At 52.5% G+C, this 17,905-nt stretch overlaps 37 non-coding genes and 42 pseudogenes across 37 annotated transcripts in view; all 79 read left to right on the top strand.

Moving 5' to 3' along the window:
* Window positions 1–24: 24 nt before the first annotated feature.
* On the top strand, window positions 25–143 carry LOC143949995 (5S ribosomal RNA). Its single transcript, XR_013265539.1, has one exon. It is a non-coding gene; the product is annotated as a 5S ribosomal RNA (ribosomal RNA).
* A 109-nt stretch (window positions 144–252) lies between these two features.
* On the top strand, window positions 253–371 carry LOC143955018 (5S ribosomal RNA; annotated as a pseudogene).
* A 109-nt stretch (window positions 372–480) lies between these two features.
* On the top strand, window positions 481–599 carry LOC143953650 (5S ribosomal RNA). Its single transcript, XR_013268711.1, has one exon. It is a non-coding gene; the product is annotated as a 5S ribosomal RNA (ribosomal RNA).
* A 109-nt stretch (window positions 600–708) lies between these two features.
* LOC143946433 (5S ribosomal RNA) lies at window positions 709–827 on the top strand (annotated as a pseudogene).
* Window positions 828–936: 109 nt separating this feature from the next.
* On the top strand, window positions 937–1,055 carry LOC143944419 (5S ribosomal RNA; annotated as a pseudogene).
* A 110-nt stretch (window positions 1,056–1,165) lies between these two features.
* LOC143951184 (5S ribosomal RNA) lies at window positions 1,166–1,284 on the top strand. The gene has a single exon (XR_013266480.1). It is a non-coding gene; the product is annotated as a 5S ribosomal RNA (ribosomal RNA).
* Window positions 1,285–1,393: 109 nt separating this feature from the next.
* Window positions 1,394–1,512, top strand: LOC143946432 (5S ribosomal RNA; annotated as a pseudogene).
* Window positions 1,513–1,621: 109 nt separating this feature from the next.
* Window positions 1,622–1,740, top strand: LOC143946374 (5S ribosomal RNA; annotated as a pseudogene).
* A 109-nt stretch (window positions 1,741–1,849) lies between these two features.
* LOC143945049 (5S ribosomal RNA) lies at window positions 1,850–1,968 on the top strand (annotated as a pseudogene).
* Window positions 1,969–2,077: 109 nt separating this feature from the next.
* LOC143950949 (5S ribosomal RNA) lies at window positions 2,078–2,196 on the top strand. Its single transcript, XR_013266267.1, has one exon. It is a non-coding gene; the product is annotated as a 5S ribosomal RNA (ribosomal RNA).
* A 109-nt stretch (window positions 2,197–2,305) lies between these two features.
* LOC143948556 (5S ribosomal RNA) lies at window positions 2,306–2,424 on the top strand (annotated as a pseudogene).
* A 109-nt stretch (window positions 2,425–2,533) lies between these two features.
* LOC143951432 (5S ribosomal RNA) lies at window positions 2,534–2,652 on the top strand. The gene has a single exon (XR_013266705.1). It is a non-coding gene; the product is annotated as a 5S ribosomal RNA (ribosomal RNA).
* Window positions 2,653–2,761: 109 nt separating this feature from the next.
* Window positions 2,762–2,880, top strand: LOC143951431 (5S ribosomal RNA). The gene has a single exon (XR_013266704.1). It is a non-coding gene; the product is annotated as a 5S ribosomal RNA (ribosomal RNA).
* A 109-nt stretch (window positions 2,881–2,989) lies between these two features.
* Window positions 2,990–3,108, top strand: LOC143945048 (5S ribosomal RNA; annotated as a pseudogene).
* A 109-nt stretch (window positions 3,109–3,217) lies between these two features.
* On the top strand, window positions 3,218–3,336 carry LOC143950937 (5S ribosomal RNA). Its single transcript, XR_013266256.1, has one exon. It is a non-coding gene; the product is annotated as a 5S ribosomal RNA (ribosomal RNA).
* A 109-nt stretch (window positions 3,337–3,445) lies between these two features.
* On the top strand, window positions 3,446–3,564 carry LOC143948555 (5S ribosomal RNA; annotated as a pseudogene).
* Window positions 3,565–3,673: 109 nt separating this feature from the next.
* LOC143952679 (5S ribosomal RNA) lies at window positions 3,674–3,792 on the top strand. The gene has a single exon (XR_013267832.1). It is a non-coding gene; the product is annotated as a 5S ribosomal RNA (ribosomal RNA).
* Window positions 3,793–3,901: 109 nt separating this feature from the next.
* Window positions 3,902–4,020, top strand: LOC143949983 (5S ribosomal RNA). The gene has a single exon (XR_013265538.1). It is a non-coding gene; the product is annotated as a 5S ribosomal RNA (ribosomal RNA).
* Window positions 4,021–4,129: 109 nt separating this feature from the next.
* Window positions 4,130–4,248, top strand: LOC143955017 (5S ribosomal RNA; annotated as a pseudogene).
* Window positions 4,249–4,357: 109 nt separating this feature from the next.
* On the top strand, window positions 4,358–4,476 carry LOC143947809 (5S ribosomal RNA). Its single transcript, XR_013265339.1, has one exon. It is a non-coding gene; the product is annotated as a 5S ribosomal RNA (ribosomal RNA).
* A 110-nt stretch (window positions 4,477–4,586) lies between these two features.
* LOC143951404 (5S ribosomal RNA) lies at window positions 4,587–4,705 on the top strand. The gene has a single exon (XR_013266680.1). It is a non-coding gene; the product is annotated as a 5S ribosomal RNA (ribosomal RNA).
* A 109-nt stretch (window positions 4,706–4,814) lies between these two features.
* LOC143946430 (5S ribosomal RNA) lies at window positions 4,815–4,933 on the top strand (annotated as a pseudogene).
* A 109-nt stretch (window positions 4,934–5,042) lies between these two features.
* On the top strand, window positions 5,043–5,161 carry LOC143953769 (5S ribosomal RNA). The gene has a single exon (XR_013268821.1). It is a non-coding gene; the product is annotated as a 5S ribosomal RNA (ribosomal RNA).
* A 109-nt stretch (window positions 5,162–5,270) lies between these two features.
* LOC143944590 (5S ribosomal RNA) lies at window positions 5,271–5,389 on the top strand (annotated as a pseudogene).
* Window positions 5,390–5,498: 109 nt separating this feature from the next.
* Window positions 5,499–5,617, top strand: LOC143945397 (5S ribosomal RNA; annotated as a pseudogene).
* Window positions 5,618–5,726: 109 nt separating this feature from the next.
* Window positions 5,727–5,845, top strand: LOC143951547 (5S ribosomal RNA). The gene has a single exon (XR_013266809.1). It is a non-coding gene; the product is annotated as a 5S ribosomal RNA (ribosomal RNA).
* Window positions 5,846–5,954: 109 nt separating this feature from the next.
* LOC143946846 (5S ribosomal RNA) lies at window positions 5,955–6,073 on the top strand (annotated as a pseudogene).
* A 109-nt stretch (window positions 6,074–6,182) lies between these two features.
* LOC143950502 (5S ribosomal RNA) lies at window positions 6,183–6,301 on the top strand. Its single transcript, XR_013265863.1, has one exon. It is a non-coding gene; the product is annotated as a 5S ribosomal RNA (ribosomal RNA).
* A 109-nt stretch (window positions 6,302–6,410) lies between these two features.
* Window positions 6,411–6,529, top strand: LOC143945861 (5S ribosomal RNA; annotated as a pseudogene).
* A 109-nt stretch (window positions 6,530–6,638) lies between these two features.
* On the top strand, window positions 6,639–6,757 carry LOC143945987 (5S ribosomal RNA; annotated as a pseudogene).
* Window positions 6,758–6,866: 109 nt separating this feature from the next.
* On the top strand, window positions 6,867–6,985 carry LOC143944917 (5S ribosomal RNA; annotated as a pseudogene).
* A 109-nt stretch (window positions 6,986–7,094) lies between these two features.
* On the top strand, window positions 7,095–7,213 carry LOC143951211 (5S ribosomal RNA). The gene has a single exon (XR_013266504.1). It is a non-coding gene; the product is annotated as a 5S ribosomal RNA (ribosomal RNA).
* A 109-nt stretch (window positions 7,214–7,322) lies between these two features.
* LOC143949160 (5S ribosomal RNA) lies at window positions 7,323–7,441 on the top strand. The gene has a single exon (XR_013265463.1). It is a non-coding gene; the product is annotated as a 5S ribosomal RNA (ribosomal RNA).
* A 109-nt stretch (window positions 7,442–7,550) lies between these two features.
* Window positions 7,551–7,669, top strand: LOC143954589 (5S ribosomal RNA). Its single transcript, XR_013269566.1, has one exon. It is a non-coding gene; the product is annotated as a 5S ribosomal RNA (ribosomal RNA).
* Window positions 7,670–7,778: 109 nt separating this feature from the next.
* LOC143944673 (5S ribosomal RNA) lies at window positions 7,779–7,897 on the top strand (annotated as a pseudogene).
* Window positions 7,898–8,006: 109 nt separating this feature from the next.
* LOC143944232 (5S ribosomal RNA) lies at window positions 8,007–8,125 on the top strand (annotated as a pseudogene).
* A 109-nt stretch (window positions 8,126–8,234) lies between these two features.
* LOC143944130 (5S ribosomal RNA) lies at window positions 8,235–8,353 on the top strand (annotated as a pseudogene).
* Window positions 8,354–8,462: 109 nt separating this feature from the next.
* On the top strand, window positions 8,463–8,582 carry LOC143948154 (5S ribosomal RNA; annotated as a pseudogene).
* Window positions 8,583–8,691: 109 nt separating this feature from the next.
* LOC143953636 (5S ribosomal RNA) lies at window positions 8,692–8,810 on the top strand. The gene has a single exon (XR_013268700.1). It is a non-coding gene; the product is annotated as a 5S ribosomal RNA (ribosomal RNA).
* Window positions 8,811–8,919: 109 nt separating this feature from the next.
* On the top strand, window positions 8,920–9,038 carry LOC143952611 (5S ribosomal RNA). Its single transcript, XR_013267771.1, has one exon. It is a non-coding gene; the product is annotated as a 5S ribosomal RNA (ribosomal RNA).
* A 109-nt stretch (window positions 9,039–9,147) lies between these two features.
* On the top strand, window positions 9,148–9,266 carry LOC143949148 (5S ribosomal RNA). The gene has a single exon (XR_013265462.1). It is a non-coding gene; the product is annotated as a 5S ribosomal RNA (ribosomal RNA).
* A 109-nt stretch (window positions 9,267–9,375) lies between these two features.
* Window positions 9,376–9,494, top strand: LOC143952609 (5S ribosomal RNA). The gene has a single exon (XR_013267770.1). It is a non-coding gene; the product is annotated as a 5S ribosomal RNA (ribosomal RNA).
* Window positions 9,495–9,603: 109 nt separating this feature from the next.
* Window positions 9,604–9,722, top strand: LOC143946384 (5S ribosomal RNA). The gene has a single exon (XR_013265205.1). It is a non-coding gene; the product is annotated as a 5S ribosomal RNA (ribosomal RNA).
* A 109-nt stretch (window positions 9,723–9,831) lies between these two features.
* Window positions 9,832–9,950, top strand: LOC143952623 (5S ribosomal RNA). The gene has a single exon (XR_013267782.1). It is a non-coding gene; the product is annotated as a 5S ribosomal RNA (ribosomal RNA).
* Window positions 9,951–10,059: 109 nt separating this feature from the next.
* Window positions 10,060–10,178, top strand: LOC143952918 (5S ribosomal RNA). The gene has a single exon (XR_013268049.1). It is a non-coding gene; the product is annotated as a 5S ribosomal RNA (ribosomal RNA).
* Window positions 10,179–10,287: 109 nt separating this feature from the next.
* LOC143947986 (5S ribosomal RNA) lies at window positions 10,288–10,407 on the top strand (annotated as a pseudogene).
* Window positions 10,408–10,515: 108 nt separating this feature from the next.
* LOC143953073 (5S ribosomal RNA) lies at window positions 10,516–10,634 on the top strand. Its single transcript, XR_013268189.1, has one exon. It is a non-coding gene; the product is annotated as a 5S ribosomal RNA (ribosomal RNA).
* Window positions 10,635–10,743: 109 nt separating this feature from the next.
* LOC143946134 (5S ribosomal RNA) lies at window positions 10,744–10,862 on the top strand (annotated as a pseudogene).
* A 109-nt stretch (window positions 10,863–10,971) lies between these two features.
* LOC143952009 (5S ribosomal RNA) lies at window positions 10,972–11,090 on the top strand. Its single transcript, XR_013267227.1, has one exon. It is a non-coding gene; the product is annotated as a 5S ribosomal RNA (ribosomal RNA).
* A 109-nt stretch (window positions 11,091–11,199) lies between these two features.
* LOC143945708 (5S ribosomal RNA) lies at window positions 11,200–11,318 on the top strand (annotated as a pseudogene).
* A 109-nt stretch (window positions 11,319–11,427) lies between these two features.
* On the top strand, window positions 11,428–11,546 carry LOC143949013 (5S ribosomal RNA). Its single transcript, XR_013265449.1, has one exon. It is a non-coding gene; the product is annotated as a 5S ribosomal RNA (ribosomal RNA).
* A 110-nt stretch (window positions 11,547–11,656) lies between these two features.
* LOC143953409 (5S ribosomal RNA) lies at window positions 11,657–11,775 on the top strand. The gene has a single exon (XR_013268494.1). It is a non-coding gene; the product is annotated as a 5S ribosomal RNA (ribosomal RNA).
* A 107-nt stretch (window positions 11,776–11,882) lies between these two features.
* Window positions 11,883–12,001, top strand: LOC143946060 (5S ribosomal RNA; annotated as a pseudogene).
* Window positions 12,002–12,110: 109 nt separating this feature from the next.
* Window positions 12,111–12,228, top strand: LOC143945570 (5S ribosomal RNA; annotated as a pseudogene).
* Window positions 12,229–12,337: 109 nt separating this feature from the next.
* LOC143947005 (5S ribosomal RNA) lies at window positions 12,338–12,456 on the top strand (annotated as a pseudogene).
* Window positions 12,457–12,565: 109 nt separating this feature from the next.
* Window positions 12,566–12,684, top strand: LOC143944070 (5S ribosomal RNA; annotated as a pseudogene).
* A 108-nt stretch (window positions 12,685–12,792) lies between these two features.
* On the top strand, window positions 12,793–12,911 carry LOC143953472 (5S ribosomal RNA). The gene has a single exon (XR_013268551.1). It is a non-coding gene; the product is annotated as a 5S ribosomal RNA (ribosomal RNA).
* A 109-nt stretch (window positions 12,912–13,020) lies between these two features.
* Window positions 13,021–13,139, top strand: LOC143944969 (5S ribosomal RNA; annotated as a pseudogene).
* A 109-nt stretch (window positions 13,140–13,248) lies between these two features.
* Window positions 13,249–13,367, top strand: LOC143952008 (5S ribosomal RNA). The gene has a single exon (XR_013267226.1). It is a non-coding gene; the product is annotated as a 5S ribosomal RNA (ribosomal RNA).
* Window positions 13,368–13,476: 109 nt separating this feature from the next.
* On the top strand, window positions 13,477–13,595 carry LOC143947088 (5S ribosomal RNA; annotated as a pseudogene).
* A 109-nt stretch (window positions 13,596–13,704) lies between these two features.
* LOC143943962 (5S ribosomal RNA) lies at window positions 13,705–13,823 on the top strand (annotated as a pseudogene).
* Window positions 13,824–13,933: 110 nt separating this feature from the next.
* LOC143944964 (5S ribosomal RNA) lies at window positions 13,934–14,052 on the top strand (annotated as a pseudogene).
* A 109-nt stretch (window positions 14,053–14,161) lies between these two features.
* Window positions 14,162–14,280, top strand: LOC143947772 (5S ribosomal RNA; annotated as a pseudogene).
* A 109-nt stretch (window positions 14,281–14,389) lies between these two features.
* On the top strand, window positions 14,390–14,507 carry LOC143945568 (5S ribosomal RNA; annotated as a pseudogene).
* Window positions 14,508–14,616: 109 nt separating this feature from the next.
* Window positions 14,617–14,735, top strand: LOC143947004 (5S ribosomal RNA; annotated as a pseudogene).
* A 109-nt stretch (window positions 14,736–14,844) lies between these two features.
* Window positions 14,845–14,963, top strand: LOC143946880 (5S ribosomal RNA; annotated as a pseudogene).
* A 108-nt stretch (window positions 14,964–15,071) lies between these two features.
* On the top strand, window positions 15,072–15,190 carry LOC143953470 (5S ribosomal RNA). Its single transcript, XR_013268550.1, has one exon. It is a non-coding gene; the product is annotated as a 5S ribosomal RNA (ribosomal RNA).
* Window positions 15,191–15,299: 109 nt separating this feature from the next.
* Window positions 15,300–15,418, top strand: LOC143948076 (5S ribosomal RNA; annotated as a pseudogene).
* A 109-nt stretch (window positions 15,419–15,527) lies between these two features.
* LOC143946785 (5S ribosomal RNA) lies at window positions 15,528–15,646 on the top strand (annotated as a pseudogene).
* A 109-nt stretch (window positions 15,647–15,755) lies between these two features.
* On the top strand, window positions 15,756–15,874 carry LOC143952007 (5S ribosomal RNA). The gene has a single exon (XR_013267225.1). It is a non-coding gene; the product is annotated as a 5S ribosomal RNA (ribosomal RNA).
* Window positions 15,875–15,983: 109 nt separating this feature from the next.
* Window positions 15,984–16,102, top strand: LOC143944978 (5S ribosomal RNA; annotated as a pseudogene).
* A 109-nt stretch (window positions 16,103–16,211) lies between these two features.
* On the top strand, window positions 16,212–16,330 carry LOC143953761 (5S ribosomal RNA). The gene has a single exon (XR_013268813.1). It is a non-coding gene; the product is annotated as a 5S ribosomal RNA (ribosomal RNA).
* A 109-nt stretch (window positions 16,331–16,439) lies between these two features.
* Window positions 16,440–16,559, top strand: LOC143948571 (5S ribosomal RNA; annotated as a pseudogene).
* A 109-nt stretch (window positions 16,560–16,668) lies between these two features.
* Window positions 16,669–16,787, top strand: LOC143943764 (5S ribosomal RNA; annotated as a pseudogene).
* Window positions 16,788–16,896: 109 nt separating this feature from the next.
* Window positions 16,897–17,015, top strand: LOC143953509 (5S ribosomal RNA). Its single transcript, XR_013268584.1, has one exon. It is a non-coding gene; the product is annotated as a 5S ribosomal RNA (ribosomal RNA).
* A 109-nt stretch (window positions 17,016–17,124) lies between these two features.
* Window positions 17,125–17,244, top strand: LOC143948569 (5S ribosomal RNA; annotated as a pseudogene).
* Window positions 17,245–17,353: 109 nt separating this feature from the next.
* Window positions 17,354–17,472, top strand: LOC143954092 (5S ribosomal RNA). The gene has a single exon (XR_013269114.1). It is a non-coding gene; the product is annotated as a 5S ribosomal RNA (ribosomal RNA).
* Window positions 17,473–17,580: 108 nt separating this feature from the next.
* LOC143953862 (5S ribosomal RNA) lies at window positions 17,581–17,699 on the top strand. The gene has a single exon (XR_013268905.1). It is a non-coding gene; the product is annotated as a 5S ribosomal RNA (ribosomal RNA).
* A 109-nt stretch (window positions 17,700–17,808) lies between these two features.
* The window catches only part of LOC143952006 (5S ribosomal RNA), a 119-nt gene continuing 22 nt past the window's right edge, over window positions 17,809–17,905 (top strand). The window contains exon 1 of the ribosomal RNA XR_013267224.1: window positions 17,809–17,905. This exon is cut by the window's right edge and continues 22 nt beyond it. This is a non-coding gene — a ribosomal RNA (5S ribosomal RNA).

Below are 17,905 nucleotides of genomic sequence, written 5' to 3'. Positions count from 1 at the left end.
GAGTTGTAAGTAGGGTGCAAGATCGCCTACGGCCACATCACCCTGAATGCGCTCGATCTCGTCTGATCTCGGATGCTAAGCAGGGTCGGGCTTGGTTAGTACCTGGATGGGAGACCGCCTGGGAATACCAGGTGCCGTAGGCTTTTTTCCATTATGTTGTTGGCTTTGGCGACCTGCTGTATTTTTCCTCTCGATTGCCCGAGGTGACCACCTTGGCTTTTGTCAAGAGAGTTGTAAGTAGGGTGCAAGATTGCCTACTGCCACAACACTCTGAATGCGCTCGATCTCGTCTGATCTCGGATGCTAAGCAGGGTCGGGCCTGGTTAGTACCTGGATGGGAGACCGCCTGGGAATACCAGGTGCCGTAGGCTTTTTTCCATTATGCTGTTGGCTTTGGCGACCTGCTGTGTTTTTCCTCTCGATTGCCCGAGGTGACCACCTTGGCTTTTGTCAAGAGAGTTGTAAGTAGGGCGCCAGATCGCCTACGGCCACATCACCCTGAATGCGCTCGATCTCGTCTGATCTCGGATGCTAAGCAGGGTCGGGCCTGGTTAGTACCTGGATGGGAGACCGCCTGGGAATACCAGGTGCCGTAGGCTTTTTTCCATTATGTTGTTGGCTTTGGCGACCTGCTGTATTTTTCCTCTCGATTGCCCGAGGTGACCACCTTGGCTTTTGTCAAGAGAGTTGTAAGTAAGGTGCAAGATCGCCTACAGCCACATCACCCTGAATGCGCTCAATCTCGTCTGATCTAGGATGCTAAGCAGGGTCGGGCCTGGTTAGTACCTGGATGGGAGACCGCCTGGGAATACCATGTGCCGTAGGCTTTTTTCCATTATGTTGTTGGCTTTGGTGACCTGCTGTATTTTTCCTCTTGATTGCCCGAGGTGACCACCTTGGCTTTTGTCAAGAGATTTGGAAGTAGGGTGCAAGATTGCCTACGGCCACATCACCCCGAATGCGCTCGATCTCGTCTGATCTCGGATGCTAAGCAGGGTCGTGCCTGGTTAGTACCTGGATCGGAGACCGCCTGGGAATACCAGGTGCCGTAGGCTTTTTTCCATTATGTTGTTGGCTTTGGCGACCTGCTGTATTTTTCCTCTCTATTGCCCGAGGTGACCACCTTGGCTTTTGTCAAGAGAGTTGTAAGTACGGTCCAAAGATTGCCTACGGCCACATCACCCTGAATGCGCTCAATCTCATCTGATCTCGGATGCTAAGCAGGGTCGGGCCTGGTTAGTACCTGGATGGGAGACCGCCTGGGAATACCAGGTGCCGTAGGCTTTTTTCCATTATGTTGTTGGCTTTGGCGACCTGCTGTATTTTTCCTCTCGATTGCCCGAGGTGACCACCTTGGCTTTTGTCAAGAGAGTTGTAAGTAACGTGCAAGATCGCCTACAGCCACATCACCCTGAATGCGCTCAATCTCGTCTGATCTAGGATGCTAAGCAGGGTCGGGCCTGGTTAGTACCTGGATGGGAGACCGCCTGGGAATACCATGTGCCGTAGGCTTTTTTCCATTATGTTGTTGGCTTTGGTGACCTGCTGTATTTTTCCTCTCGATTGCCCGAGGTGACCACCTTGGCTTTTGTCAAGAGAGTTGTAAGTAGGGTGCAAGATCGCCTACGGCCACATCACCCTGAGTGCGCTTGATCTCGTCTGATCTCGGATGCTAAGCAGGGCCGGGCCTGGTTAGTACCTGGATGGGAGACCGCCTGGGGCTACCAGGTGCCGTAGGCTTTTTTCCATTATGTTGTTGGCTTTGGCGACCTGCTGTATTTTTCCTCTCGATTGCCCGAGGTGACCACCTTGGCTTTTGTCAAGAGAGTTGTAAGTAGGGTGCAAGATCGCCTATGGCCACATCACCCTGAAAGCGCTACATCTCGTCTGATCTCGGATGCTAAGCAGGGTCGGGCCTGGTTAGTACCTGGATGGGAGACCGCTTGGGAATACCAGGTGCCGTAGGCTTTTTTCCATTATGTTGTTGGCTTTGGCGACCTGCTGTATTTTTCCTCTCGATTGCCCGAGGTGACCACCTTGGCTTTTGTCAAGAGAGTTGTAAGTAGGGTGCAAGATCGCCTACGGCCACATCACCCTGAATGCGCTTGATCTCGTCTGAACTCAAATGCTAAGCAGGGTCGGGCCTGGTTAGTACCTGGATGGGAGACCGCCTGGGAATACCGGGTGCCGTAGGCTTTTTTCCATTATGTTGCTGGCTTTGGCGACCTGCTGTATTTTTCCTCTCGATTGCCCGAGGTGACCACCTTGGCTTTTGTCAAGAGAGTTGTAAGTAGGGTGCAAGATCGCCTATGGCAACATCACACTGAATGCGCTCAATCTCGTCTGATCTCGGATGCTATGCAGGGTCGGGCCTTGTTAGTACCTGGATGGGAGACCGCCTGGGAATACCAGGTGCCGTAGGCTTTTTTCCATTATGTTGTTGGCTTTGGCGACCTGCTGTATTTTTCCTCTCGATTGCCCGAGGTGACCACCTTGGCTTTTGTCAAGAGAGTTGTAAGTAGGGTGCAAGATCGCCTACGGCCACATCACCCTGAGTGCGCTTGATCTCGTCTGATCTCGGATGCTAAGCAGGGTCGGGCCTGGTTAGTACCTGGATGGGAGACCACCTGGGAATACCAGGTGCCGTAGGCTTTTTTCCATTATGTTGTTGGCTTTGGCGACCTGCTGTATTTTTCCTCTCGATTGCCCGAGGTGACCACCTTGGCTTTTGTCAAGAGAGTTGTAAGTAGGGTGCAAGATCGCCTACGGCCACATCACCCTGAGTGCGCTTGATCTCGTCTGATCTCGGATGCTAAGCAGGGTCGGGCCTGGTTAGTACCTGGATGGGAGACCACCTGGGAATACCAGGTGCCGTAGGCTTTTTTCCATTATGTTGTTGGCTTTGGCGACCTGCTGTATTTTTCCTCTCGATTGCCCAAGGTGACCACCTTGGCTTTTGTCAAGAGAGTTGTAAGTAGGGTGCAAGATCGCCTATGGCCACATCACCCTGAAAGCGCTACATCTCGTCTGATCTCGGATGCTAAGCAGGGTCGGGCCTGGTTAGTACCTGGATGGGAGACCGCTTGGGAATACCAGGTGCCGTAGGCTTTTTTCCATTATGTTGTTGGCTTTGGCGACCTGCTGTATTTTTCCTCTCGATTGCCCGAGGTGACCACCTTGGCTTTTGTCAAGAGAGTTGTAAGTAGGGTGCAAGATCGCCTACGGCCACATCACCCTGAATGCGCTTGATCTCGTCTGAACTCAAATGCTAAGCAGGGTCGGGCCTGGTTAGTACCTGGATGGGAGACCGCCTGGGAATACCGGGTGCCGTAGGCTTTTTTCCATTATGTTGCTGGCTTTGGCGACCTGCTGTATTTTTCCTCTCGATTGCCCGAGGTGACCACCTTGGCTTTTGTCAAGAGAGTTGTAAGTAGGGTGCAAGATCGCCTATGGCAACATCACACTGAATGCGCTCAATCTCGTCTGATCTCGGATGCTATGCAGGGTCGGGCCTTGTTAGTACCTGGATGGGAGACCGCCTGGGAATACCAGGTGCCGTAGGCTTTTTTCCATTATGTTGTTGGCTTTGGCGACCTGCTGTATTTTTCCTCTCGATTGCCCGAGGTGACCACCTTGGCTTTTGTCAAGAGAGTTGTAAGTAGGGTGCAAGATCGCCTACGGCCACATCACTCTGAGTGCGCTTGATCTCGTCTGATCTCGGATGCTAAGCAGGGTCGGGCCTGGTTAGTACCTGGATGGGAGACCACCTGGGAATACCAGGTGCCGTAGGCTTTTTTCCATTATGTTGTTGGCTTTGGCGACCTGCTGTATTTTTCCTCTCGATTGCCCGAGGTGACCACCTTGGCTTTTGTCAAGAGAGTTGTAAGTAGGGTGCAAGATCGCCTACGGCCACATCACCCTGAATGCGCTCGATCTCGTCTGATCTCGGATGCTAAGCAGGGTCGGGCTTGGTTAGTACCTGGATGGGAGACCGCCTGGGAATACCAGGTGCCGTAGGCTTTTTTCCATTATGTTGTTGGCTTTGGCGACCTGCTGTATTTTTCCTCTCGATTGCCCGAGGTGACCACCTTGGCTTTTGTCAAGAGAGTTGTAAGTAGGGTGCAAGATTGCCTACTGCCACAACACTCTGAATGCGCTCGATCTCGTCTGATCTCGGATGCTAAGCAGGGTCGGGCCTGGTTAGTACCTGGATGGGAGACCGCCTGGGAATACCAGGTGCCGTAGGCTTTTTTCCATTATGCTGTTGGCTTTGGCGACCTGCTGTGTTTTTCCTCTCGATTGCCCGAGGTGACCACCTTGGCTTTTGTCAAGAGAGTTGTAAGTAGGGTGCCAGATCGCCTACGGCTACATCACCCTGAATGCGCTCGATCTCGTCTGATCTCGGATGCTAAGCAGGGTCGGGCCTGGTTAGTACCTGGATGGGAGACCGCCTGGGAATACCAGGTGCCGTAGGCTTTTTTCCATTATGTTGTTGGCTTTGGCGACCTGCTGTATTTTTCCTCTCTATTGCCCGAGGTGACCACCTTGGCTTTTGTCAAGAGAGTTGTAAGTACGGTCCAAAGATTGCCTACGGCCACATCACCCTGAATGCGCTCGATCTCGTCTGATCTCGGATGCTAAGCAGGGTCAGGCCTGGTTAGTACCTGGATGGGAGACCGCCTGGGAATACCAGGTGCCGTAGGCTTTTTTCCATTATGTTGTTGGCTTTGGCGACCTGCTGTATTTTTCCTCTCGATTGCCCGAGGTGACCACCTTGGCTTTTGTCAAGAGAGTTGTAAGTAAGGTGCAAGATCGCCTACAGCCACATCACCCTGAATGCGCTCAATCTCGTCTGATCTAGGATGCTAAGCAGGGTCGGGCCTGGTTAGTACCTGGATGGGAGACCGCCTGGGAATACCATGTGCCGTAGGCTTTTTTCCATTATGTTGTTGGCTTTGGTGACCTGCTGTATTTTTCCTCTTGATTGCCCGAGGTGACCACCTTGGCTTTTGTCAAGAGATTTGTAAGTAGGGTGCAAGATTGCCTACGGCCACATCACCCCGAATGCGCTCGATCTCGTCTGATCTCGGATGCTAAGCAGGGTCGTGCCTGGTTAGTACCTGGATGGGAGACCGCCTGGGAATACCAGGTGCCGTTGGCTTTTTTCCATTATGTTGTTGGCTTTGGCGACCTGCTGTATTTTTCCTCTCGATTGCCCGAGGTGACCACCTTGGCTTTTGTCAAGAGAGTTGTAAGTAGGGTGCAAGATCGCCTACGGCCACATCACCTTGAATGCGCTCGATCTCGTCTGATCTCGGATGCTAAGCAGGGTCGGGCCTGGTTAGTACCTGGATGGGAGACCGCCTGGGGCTACCAGGTGCCGTAGGCTTTTTTCCATTATGTTGTTGGCTTTGGCGACCTGCTGTATTTTTCCTCTCGATTGCCCGAGGTGACCACCTTGGCTTTTGTCAAGAGAGTTGTAAGTAGGGTGCAAGATTGCCTACGGCCACATCACCCTGAATGCGCTTGATTTCATCTGATCTCGGATGCTAAGCAGGGTCGGGCCTGGTTAGTACCTGGATGGGAGACCGCCTGGGACTACCAGGTGCCATAGGCTTTTTTCCATTATGTTGTTGGCTTTGGCGACCTGCTGTATTTTTCCTCTCGATTGCCCGAGGTGACCACCTTGGCTTTTGTCAAGAGAGTTGTAAGTAGGGTGCAAGATCGCCTACGGCCACATCACCCTGAATGCGCTCGATCTCGTCTGATCTCGGATGCTAAGCAGGCTCGGGCCTGGTTAGTACCTGGATGGGAGACCGCCTGGGAATACCAGGTGCCGTAGGCTTTTTTCCATTATGTTGTTGGCTTTGGCGACCTGCTGTATTTTTCCTCTCGATTGCCCGAGGTGACCACCTTGGCTTTTGTCAAGAGAGTTGTAAGTAAGGTGCAAGATCGCCTACAGCCACATCACCCTGAATGCGCTCAATCTCGTCTGATCTAGGATGCTAAGCAGGGTCGGGCCTGGTTAGTACCTGGATGGGAGAGCGCCTGGGAATACCAGGTGCCGTAGGCTTTTTTCCATTATGTTGTTGGCTTTGGCGACCTGCTGTATTTTTCCTCTCGATTGCCCGAGGTGACCACCTTGGCTTTTGTCAAGAGAGTTGTAAGTAGGGTGCAAGATCGCCTACGGCCACATCACCCTGATTGCGCTCGATCTCGTCTGATCTCGGAAGCTAAGCAGGGTCGGGCCTGGTTAGTACCTGGATGGGAGACCGCCTGGGAATACCATGTGCCGTAGGCTTTTTTCCATTATGTTGTTGGCTTTTGTGACCTGCTGTATTTTTCCTCTTGATTGCCCGAGGTGACCACCTTGGCTTTTGTCAAGAGATTTGTAAGTAGGGTGCAAGATTGCCTACAGCCACATCACCCCGAATGCGCTCGATCTCGTCTGATCTCGGATGCAAAGCAGGGTCGTGCCTGGTTAGTACCTGGATGGGAGACCGCCTGGGAATACCAGGTGCCGTTGGCTTTTTTCCATTATGTTGTTGGCTTTGGCGACCTGCTGTATTTTTCCTCTCGATTGCCCGAGGTGACCACCTTGGCTTTTGTCAAGAGAGTTGTAAGTAGGGTGCACGATCGCCTACGGCCACATCACCTTGAATGCGCTCGATCTCGTCTGATCTCGGATGCTAAGCAGGGTCGGGCCTGGTTAGTACCTGGATGGGAGACTGCCTGGGGCTACCAGGTGCCGTAGGCTTTTTTCCATTATGTTGTTGGCTTTGGCGACCTGCTGTATTTTTCCTCTCTATTGCCCGAGGTGACCACCTTGGCTTTTGTCAAGAGAGTTGTAAGTAGGGTGCAAGATCGCCTATGGCCACATCACCCTGAATGCGCTCGATCTTGTATGATCTCGGATTCTAAGCAGGGTCGGGCCTGGTTAGTACCTGGATGGGAGACCGCCTGGGAATACCAGGTGCCGTAGGCTTTTTTCCATTATGTTGTTGGCTTTGGCGACCTGCTGTATTTTTCCTCTCGATTGCCCGAGGTGACCACCTTGGCTTTTGTCAAGAGAGTTGTAAGTAGGGTGCAAGATTGCCTACGGCCACATCACCCTGAATGCGCTCGATCTCGTCTGATCTCGGATGCCAAGCAGGGTCGGGCCTGGTTAGTACCTGAATGGGAGACCGCCTGGGAATACCAGGTGCCGTAGGCTTTTTTCCATTATGTTGTTGGCTTTGGCGACCTGCTGTATTTTTCCTCTCGATTGCCCGAGGTGACCACCTTGGCTTTTGTCAAGAGAGTTGTAAGTAGGGTGCAAGATTGCCTACGGCCACATCACCCTGAATGTGCTCGATCTCGTCTGATCTCGGATGCTAAGCAGGGTCGGGCCTGGTTAGTACCTGGATGGGAGACCGCCTGGGAATACCAGGTGCCGTAGGCTTTTTTCCATTATGTTGTTGGCTTTGGCGACCTGCTGTATTGTTCCTCTTGATTGCCCGAGGTGACCACCTTGGCTTTTGTCAAGAGAGTTGTAAGTAGGGTGCAAGATCGCCTACGGCCACATCACCCTGAATGCGCTCGATCTCGTCTGATCTCGGATGCTAAGCAGGGTCGGGCCTGGTTAGTACCTGGATGGGAGACCGCCTGTGAATACAAGGTGCCGTAGGCTTTTTTCCATTATGTTGTTGGCTTTGGCGACCTGCTGTATTTTTTCTCTCGATTGCTCGAGGTGACCACCTTGGCTTTTGTCAAGAGAGTTGTAAGTAGGGGGCAAGATCGCCTACGGCCACATCACCCTGAATGCGCTCGATCTCGTCTGATTTCTGATGCTAAGCAGGGTCGGGCCTAGTTAGTACCTGGATGGGAGACCGCCTGGGAATACCAGGTGCCGTAGGCTTTTTTCCATTATGTTGTTGGCTTTGGCGACCTGCTGTATTTTTCCTCTTGATTGCCCGAGGTGACCACCTTGGCTTTTGTCAAGAGAGTTGTAAGTAGCGTGCAAGATTGCCTACGGCCACATCACCCTGAATGCGCTCAATCTCTTCTGATCTCAGATGCTAAGCAGGGTCGGGCCTGGTTAGTACCTGGATGGGAGACCGCCTGGGAATACCAGGTGCCGTAGGCTTTTTTCCATTATGTTGTTGGCTTTGGCGACCTGCTGTATTTTTCCTCTTGATTGCCCGGGGTGACCACCTTGGCTTTTGTCAAGAGAGTTGTAAGTAGGGTGCAAGATTGCCTACGGCCACATCACCCTGAATGCGCTCGATCTCTTCTGATCTCAGATGCTAAGCAGGGTCGGGCCTGGTTAGTACCTGGATGAGAGACCGCCTGGGAATACCAGGTGCCGTAGGCTTTTTTCCATTATGTTGTTGGCTTTGGCGACCTGCTGTATTTTTCCTCTCGATTGCCCGAGGTGACCACCTTGGCTTTTGTCAAGAGAGTTGTAAGTAGGGTGCAAGATTGCCTACGGCCACATCACCCTGAATGCGCTCGATCTCGTCTAAACTCGGATGCCAAGCAGGGTCGGGCCTGGTTGTTTTCCTGGATGGGAGACCGCCTGGGAATACCAGGTGCCGTAGGCTTTTTTCCATTATGTTGTTGGCTTTGGCGACCTGCTGTATTTTTCCTCTCGATTGCCCGAGGTGACCACCTTGGCTTTTGTCAAGAGAGTTGTAAGTAGGGTGCAAGATCGCCTACGGCCACATCACCCTGAATGCGCTCGATCTCGTCTGATCTCGGATGCTAAGCAGGGTCGGGCCTGGTTAGTACCTGGATGGGAGACCGCCTGGGAATACCAGGTGCCGTAGGCTTTTTTCCATTATGTTGTTGGCTTTGGCGACCTGCTGTATTTTTCCTCTCGATTGCCCGAGGTGACCACCTTGGCTTTTGTCAAGAGAGTTGTAAGTAGGGTGCAAGATTGCCTACGGCCACATCACCCTGAATGCGCTCGATCTCGTCTAAACTCGGATGCCAAGCAGGGTCGGGCCTGGTTAGTACCTGGATGGGAGACCGCCTGGGAATACCAGGTGCCGTAGGCTTTTTTCCATTATGTTGTTGGCTTTGGCGACCTGCTGTATTTTTCCTCTCGATTGCCCGAGGTGACCACCTTGGCTTTTGTCAAGAGAGTTGTAAGTAGGGTGCAAGATCGCCTACGGCCACATCACCCTGAATGTGCTCGATCTCGTCTGATCTCGGATGCTAAGCAGGGTCGGGCCTGGTTAGTACCTGGATGGGAGACCGCCTGGGAATACCAGGTGCCGTAGGCTTTTTTCCATTATGTTGTTGGCTTTGGCGACCTGCTGTATTTTTCCTCTCGATTGCCCGAGGTGACCACCTTGGCTTTTGTCAAGAGAGTTGTAAGTAGGGTGCAAGATTGCCTACGGCCACATCACCCTGAATGCGCTCGATCTCGTCTAAACTCGGATGCCAAGCAGGGTCGGGCCTGGTTAGTACCTGGATGGGAGACCGCCTGGGAATACCAGGTGCCGTAGGCTTTTTTCCATTATGTTGTTGGCTTTGGCGACCTGCTGTATTTTTCCTCTCGATTGCCCGAGGTGACCACCTTGGCTTTTGTCAAGAGAGTTGTAAGTAGGGTGCAAGATCGCCTATGGCCACATCACCCTGAATGCGCTCGATCTCGTCTGATCTCGGATGCTAAGCAGGGTCGGGCCTGGTTAGTACCTGGATGGGAGACCGCCTGGGAATACCAGGTGCCGTAGGCTTTTTTCCATTATGTTATTGGCTTTGGCGACCTGCTGTATTTTTCCTCTCGATTGCCCGAGGTGACCACCTTGGCTTTTGTCAAGAGAGTTGTAAGTAGGGTGCAAGATTGCCTACTGCCACAACACTCTGAATGCGCTCGATCTCGTCTGATCTCGGATGCTAAGCAGGGTCGTGCCTGGTTAGTACCTGGATGGGAGACCGCCTGGGAATACCAGGTGCCGTAGGCTTTTTTCCATTATGCTGTTGGCTTTGGCGACCTGCTGTATTTTTCCTCTCGATTGCCCGAGGTGACCACCTTGGCTTTTGTCAAGAGAGTTGTAAGTAGGGTGCCAGATCGCCTACGGCTACATCACCCTGAATGCGCTCGATCTCGTCTGATCTCGGATGCTAAGCAGGGTCGGGCCTGGTTAGTACCTGGATGGGAGACCGCCTGGGAATACCATGTGCCGTAGGCTTTTTTCCATTATGTTGTTGGCTTTGGCGACCTGCTGTATTTTTCCTCTCGATTGCCCGAGGTGACCACCTTGGCTTTTGTCAAGAGAGTTGTAAGTAGGAAGCAAGATCGCCTACTGCCACATCACCCTGAATGCGCTCGATCTCGTCTGAGCTCGGATGCTAAGGCAGCGTCGGGCCTGGTTAGTACCTGGATGGGAGACCGCCTGAGAATACCAGGTGCCGTAGGCTTTTTTCCATTATGTTGTTGGCTTTGGCGACCTGCTGTATTTTTCCTCTCGATTGCCGAGGTGACCACCTTGACTTTTGTCAAGAGAGTTGTAAGCAGGGTGCAAGATCGCCTACGGCCACATCACCCTGAATGCGCTCGATCTCGTCTGATCTCGGATGATAAGCAGGGTCGGGCCTGGTTAGTACCTCGATGGGAGACCGCCTGGGAATACTAGGTGCTGTAGGCTTTTTTCCATTATGTTGTTGGCTTTGGCGACCTGCTGTATTTTTCCTCTCGATTGCGCGAGGTGACCACCTTGGCTTTTGTCAAGAGAGTTGTAAGTAGGGTGCAAGATCGCCTACTGCCACATCACCCTGAATGCGCTTGATCTCGTCTGAGCTCGGATGCTAAGTAGGGTCGGGCCTGGTTAGTACCTGGATGGGAGACCGCCTGAGAATACCAGGTGCCGTAGGCTTTTTTCCATTATGTTGTTGGCTTTGGCGACCTGCTGTATTTTTCCTCTCGATTGCCCGAGGTGACCACCTTGGCTTATTTCAAGAGAGTTGTAAGTAGGGTGCAAGATCGCCTACTGCCACATCACCCTGAATGCGCTCGATCTCGTCTGATCTCGGATGCTAAGCAGGGTCGGGCCTGGTTAGTACCTGGATGGGAGACCGCCTGGGAATACCAGGTGCCGTAGGCTTTTTTCCATTATGTCGTTGGCTTTGGCGACCTGCTGTGTTTTTCCTCTCGATTGCCCGAGGTGACCACCTTGGCTTTTGTCAAGAGAGTTGTAAGTAGGGTGCCAGATCGCCTACGGCCACATCACCCTGAATGCGCTCGATCTCGTGTGATCTCGGATGCTAAGCAGGGTCGGGCCTGGTTAGTACCTGGATCGGAGACCGCCTGGGAATACCATGTGCCGTAGGCTTTTTTCCATTATGTTGTTGGCTTTGGCGACCTGCTGTATTTTTCCTCTCGATTGCCCGAGGTGACCACCTTGGCTTTTGTCAAGAGAGTTGTAAGTAGGGTGCAAGATCGCCTACGGCCACATCACCCTGAATGCGCTCGATCTCGTCTGATCTCGGATGCTAAGCAGGGTCGGGCCTGGTTAGTACCTGGATGGGTGACCGCCTTGGAATACCAGGTGCCGTAGGCTTTTTTCCATTATGTTGTTGGCTTTGGCGACCTGCTGTATTTTTCCTCTCGATTGCCCGAGGTGACCACCTTGGCTTTTGTCAAGAGAGTTTTTAAGTAGGGTGCAAGATCGCCTATGGCCACATCACCCTGAATGCACTCAATCTCGTCTGATCTCGGATGCCAAGCAGGGTCGGGCCTGGTTAGTACCTGGATGGGAGACCGCCTGGGAATACCAGGTGCCGTAGGCTTTTTTCCATTATGTTGTTGGCTTTGGCGACCTGCTGTATTTTTCCTCTCGATTGCCCAATGACCACCTTGGCTTTTGTCAAGAGAGTTGTAAGTAGGGTGCAAGATCGCCTACCGCCACATCACCCTGAATGCACTTGATCTCGTCTGATCTCGGATGCTAAGCAGGGTCGGGCCTGGTTAGTACCTGGACGGGGGACCGCCTGGGAATACCAGTTGCCGTAGGCTTTTTTCTATTATGTTGTTGGCTTTGGCGACCTGCTGTATTTTTCCTCTCGATTGCCCGAGGTGACCACCTTGGCTTTTGTCAAGAGAGTTGTAAGTAGGGTGCAAGATCGCCTACGGCCACATCACCCTGAATGCGCTCGATCTCGTGTGATCTCGGATGCTAAGCAGGGTCGGGCCTGGTTAGTACCTGGATGGGAGACCGCCTGAAATACCAGGTGCCGTAGGCTTTTTTCCATTATGTTGTTGGCTTTGGCGACCTGCTGTATTTTTCCTCTCGATTGCCCGAGGTGACCACCTTGGCTTTTGTCAAGAGAGTTTTAAGTAGGGTGCAAGATCGCCTACTGCCACATCACCCTGAATGCGCTCGATCTCGTCTGAGCTCGGATGCTAAGCAGCGTCGGGCCTGGTTAGTACCTGGATGGGAGACCGCCTGAGAATAACAGGTGCCGTAGGCTTTTTTCCATTATGTTGTTGGCTTTGGCGACCTGCTGTATTTTTCCTCTCGATTGCCCGAGGTGACCACCTTGGATTATGTCAAGAGAGTTGTAAGTAGGGTGCAAGATCTCCTACTGCCACATCACCCTGAATGCGCTCGATCTCGTCTGATCTCGGATGCTAAGCAGGGTCGGGCCTGGTTAGTACCTGGATGGGAGACCGCCTGAGAATACCAGGTGCCGTAGGCTTTTTTCCATTATGTTGTTGGCTTTGGCGACCTGCTGTATTTTTCCTCTCGATTGCCGAGGTGACCACCTTGACTTTTGTCAAGAGAGTTGTAAGCAGGGTGCAAGATCGCCTACGGCCACATCACCCTGAATGCGCTCGATCTCGTCTGATCTCGGATGATAAGCAGGGTCGGGCCTGGTTAGTACCTCGATGGGAGACCGCCTGGGAATACCAGGTGCTGTAGGATTTTTTCCATTATGTTGTTGGCTTTGGAGACCTGCTGTGTTTTTCCTCTCGATTGCCCGAGGTGACCACCTTGGCTTTTGTCAAGAGAGTTGTAAGTAGGGTGCAAGATCGCCTACTGCCACATCACCCTGAATGCGCTCGATCTCGTCTGAGCTCGGATGCTAAGTAGGGTCGGGCCTGGTTAGTACCTGGATGGGAGACCGCCTGAGAATACCAGGTGCCGTAGGCTTTTTTCCATTATGTTGTTGGCTTTGGCGACCTGCTGTATTTTTCCTCTCGATTGCCCGAGGTGACCACCTTGGCTTATTTCAAGAGAGTTGTAAGTAGGGTGCAAGATCGCCTACTGCCACATCACCCTGAATGCGCTCGATCTCGTCTGATCTCGGATGCTAAGCAGGGTCGGGCCTGGTTAGTACCTGGATGGGAGACCGCCTGGGAATACCAGGTGCCGTAGGCTTTTTTCCATTATGTCGTTGGCTTTGGCGACCTGCTGTGTTTTTCCTCTCGATTGCCCGAGGTGACCACCTTGGCTTTTGTCAAGAGAGTTGTAAGTAGGGTGCCAGATCGCCTACGGCTACATCACCCTGAATGCGCTCGATCTCGTCTGATCTCGGATGCTAAGCAGGGTCAGGCCTGGTTAGTACCTGGATCGGAGACCGCCTGGGAATACCATGTGCCGTAGGCTTTTTTCCATTATGTTGTTGGCTTTGGCGACCTGCTGTATTTTTCCTCTCGATTGCCCGAGGTGACCACCTTGGCTTTTGTCAAGAGAGTTGTAAGTAGGGTGCAAGATCTCCTACTGCCACATCACCCTGAATGCGCTCGATCTCGTCTGATCTCGGATGCTAAGCAGGGTCGGGCCTGGTTAGTACCTGGATGGGAGACCGCCTTGGAATACCAGGTGCCGTAGGCTTTTTTCCATTATGTTGTTGGCTTTGGCGACCTGCTGTATTTTTCCTCTCGATTGCCCGAGGTGACCACTTTGGCTTTTGTCAAGAGAGTTTTTAAGTAGGGTGCAAGATCGCCTATGGCCACATCACCCTGAATGCACTCAATCTCGTCTGATCTCGGATGCCAAGCAGGGTCTGGCCTGGTTAGTACCTGGATGGGAGACCGCCTGGGAATACCAGGTGCCGTAGGCTTTTTTCCATTATGTTGTTGGCTTTGGCGACCTGCTGTATTTTTCCTCTCGATTGCCCGAGGTGACCACCTTGGCTTTTGTCAAGAGAGTTGTAAGTAGGGTGCAAGATCGCCTACCGCCACATCACCCTGAATGCGCTTGATCTCGTCTGATCTCGGATGCTAAGCAGGGTCGGGCCTGGTTAGTACCTGGACGGGGGACTGCCTGGGAATACCAGTTGCCGTAGGCTTTTTTCTATTATGTTGTTGGCTTTGGCGACCTGCTGTATTTTTCCTCTCGATTGCCCGAGGTGACCACCTTGGCTTTTGTCAAGAGAGTTGTAAGTAGGGTGCAAGATCGCCTACGGCCACATCACCCTGAATGCGCTCGATCTCGTGTGATCTCGGATGCTAAGCAGGGTCGGGCCTGGTTAGTACCTGGATGGGAGACCGCCTGAAATACCAGGTGCCGTAGGCTTTTTTCCATTATGTTGTTGGCTTTGGCGACCTGCTGTATTTTTCCTCTCGATTGCCCGAGGTGACCACCTTGGCTTTTGTCAAGAGAGTTTTAAGTAGGGTGCAAGATCGCCTACTGCCACATCACCCTGAATGCGCTCGATCTCGTCTGAGCTCGGATGCTAAGCAGCGTCGGGCCTGGTTAGTACCTGGATGGGAGACCGCCTGAGAATAACAGGTGCCGTAGGCTTTTTTCCATTATGTTGTTGGCTTTGGCGACCTGCTGTATTTTTCCTCTCGATTGCCCGAGGTGACCACCTTGGATTATGTCAAGAGAGTTGTAAGTAGGGTGCAAGATCTCCTACTGCCACATCACCCTGAATGCGCTCGATCTCGTCTGATCTCGGATGCTAAGCAGGGTCGGGCCTGGTTAGTACCTGGATGGGAGACCGCCTGACAATACCAGGTGCCGTAGGCTTTTTTCCATTATGTTGTTGGCTTTGGCGACCTGCTGTATTTTTCCTCTCGATTGCCGAGGTGACCACCTTGACTTTTGTCAAGAGAGTTGTAAGCAGGGTGCAAGATCGCCTACGGCCACATCACCCTGAATGCGCTCGATCTCGTCTGATCTCGGATGATAAGCAGGGTCGGGCCTGGTTAGTACCTCGATGGGAGACCGCCTGGGAATACCAGGTGCTGTAGGATTTTTTCCATTATGTTGTTGGCTTTGGAGACCTGCTGTATTTTTCCTCTCGATTGCCCGAGGTGACCACCTTGGCTTTTGTCAAGAGAGTTGTAAGTAGGGGGCAAGACCACCTATGGCCACATCACCCTGAATGCGCTCGATCTCGTCTGATCTTGGATGCTAAGCAGGGTCTCATCTGGTTAGTACCTGGATGGGAGACCGCCTGGGAATACCAGGTGCCGTAGGCTTTTTTCCATTATGTTGTTGGCTTTGGCGACCTGCTGTATTTTTCCTCTCGATTGCCCGAGGTGACCACCTTGGCTTTTGTCAAGAGAGTTGTAAGTAGGGTGCAAGATCGCCTACTGCCACATCACCCTGAATGCGCTCGATCTCGTCTGAGCTCGGATGCTAAGTAGGGTCGGGCCTGGTTAGTACCTGGATGGGAGACCGCCTGAGTATACCAGGTGCCGTAGGCTTTTTTCCATTATGTTGTTGGCTTTGGCGACCTGCTGTATTTTTCCTCTCGATTGCCCGAGGTGACCACCTTGGCTTATTTCAAGAGAGTTGTAAGTAAGGTGCAAGATCGCCTACTGCCACATCACCCTGAATGCGCTCGATCTCGTCTGATCTCGGATGCTAAGCAGGGTCGGGCCTGGTTAGTACCTGGATGGGAGACCGCCTGGGAATACCAGGTGCCGTAGGCTTTTTTCCATTATGTTGTTGGCTTTGGCGACCTGCTGTATTTTTCCTCTCGATTGCCTGAGGTGACCACCTTGGCTTTTGTCAAGAGAGTTGTAAGTAGGGAGCAAGATCGCCTACGGCCACATCACCCTGAATGCGCTTGATCTCGTCTGATCTCGGATGCTAAGCAGGGTCGGGCCTGTTTAGTACCTGGACGGGAGACCGCCTGGGAATACCAGTTGCCGTAGGCTTTTTTCTATTATGTTGTTGGCTTTGGCGACCTGCTGTATTTTTCCTCTCGATTGCCCGAGGTGACCACCTTGGATTATGTCAAGAGAGTTGTAAGTAGGGTGCAAGATCTCCTACTGCCACATCACCCTGAATGCGCTCGATCTCGTCTGATCTCGGATGCTAAGCAGGGTCGGGCCTGGTTAGTACCTGGATGGGAGACCGCCTGGGAATACCAGGTGCCGTAGGCTTTTTTCCATTATGTTGTTGGCTTTGGCGACCTGCTGTATTTTTCCTCTCGATTGCCCGAGGTGACCACCTTGGCTTTTGTCAAGAGAGTTGTAAGTAGGGTGCAAGATCGCCTACTGCCACATCACCCTGAATGCGCTCGATCTCGTCTGAGCTCGGATGCTAAGGCAGCGTCGGGCCTGGTTAGTACCTGGATGGGAGACCGCCTGAGAATAACAGGTGCCGTAGGCTTTTTTCCATTATGTTGTTGGCTTTGGCGACCTGCTGTATTTTTCCTCTCGATTGCCCGAGGTGACCACCTTGGATTATGTCAAGAGAGTTGTAAGTAGGGTGCAAGATCGCCTACTGCCACATCACCCTGAATGCGCTCGATCTCGTCTGATCTCGGATGCTAAGCAGGGTCGGGCCTGGTTAGTACCTGGATGGGAGACCGCCTGAGAATACCAGGTGCCGTAGGTTTTTTTCCATTATGTTGTTGGCTTTGGCGACCTGCTGTATTTTTCCTCTCGATTGCCCGAGGTGACCACCTTGGCTTTTGTCAAGAGAGTTGTAAGTAGGGTGCAAGATCGCCTACGGCCGCATCACCCTGAATGCGGTCGATCTCGTCTGATCTCGGATGCTAAGCAGGGTCGGGCCTGGTTAGTACCTGGATGGGAGACCGCCTGGGAATACCAGGTGCCGTAGGCTTTTTTCCATTATGTTGTTGGCTTTGGCGACCTGCTGTATTTTTCCTCTCGATTGCCCGAGGTGACCACCTTGGCTTTTGTCAAGAGAGTTGTAAGTAGGGTGCAAGATAGCCTACTGCCACATCACCCTGAATGCGCTCGATCTCGTCTGAGCTCGGATGCTAAGGCAGCGTCGGGCCTGGTTAGTACCTGGATGGGAGACCGCCTGAGAATAACAGGTGCCGTAGGCTTTTTTCCATTATGTTGTTGGCTTTGGCGACCTGCTGTATTTTTCCTCTCGATTGCCCGAGGTGACCACCTTGGATTATGTCAAGAGAGTTGTAAGTAGGGTGCAAGATCGCCTACTGCCACATCACCCTGAATGCGCTCGATCTCGTCTGATCTCGGATGCTAAGCAGGGTCGGGCCTGGTTAGTACCTGGATGGGAGACCGCCTGAGAATACCAGGTGCCGTAGGCTTTTTTCCATTATGTTGTTGGCTTTGGCGACCTGCTGTATTTTTCCTCTCGATTGCCGAGGTGACCACCTTGACTTTTGTCAAGAAAGTTGTAAGCAGGGTGCAAGATCGCCTACGGCCACATCATCCTGAATGCGCTCGATCTCGTCTGATCTCGGATGCTAAGTAGGGTCGGGCCTGGTTAGTACCTGGATGGGAGACCGCCTGAGAATACCAGGTGCCGTAGGCTTTTTTCCATTATGTTGTTGGCTTTGGCGACCTGCTGTATTTTTCCTCTCGATTGCCCGAGGTGACCACCTTGGCTTATTTCAAGAGAGTTGTAAGTAGGGTGCAAGATCGCCTACTGCCACATCACCCTGAATGCGCTCGATCTCGTCTGATCTCGGATGCTAAGCAGGGTCGGGCCTGGTTAGTACCTGGATGGGAGACCGCCTG

The sequence above is a fragment of the Lithobates pipiens genome, unplaced genomic scaffold, assembly GCF_037356315.1.
Source record: "Lithobates pipiens isolate NorthernLeopardFrog02 unplaced genomic scaffold, aLitPip1_a1.2 Scaffold_30, whole genome shotgun sequence".
Taxonomy (NCBI): Eukaryota; Metazoa; Chordata; class Amphibia; order Anura; family Ranidae; genus Lithobates; species Lithobates pipiens.
This window is presented reverse-complemented; position numbering and strand designations above follow the sequence as displayed.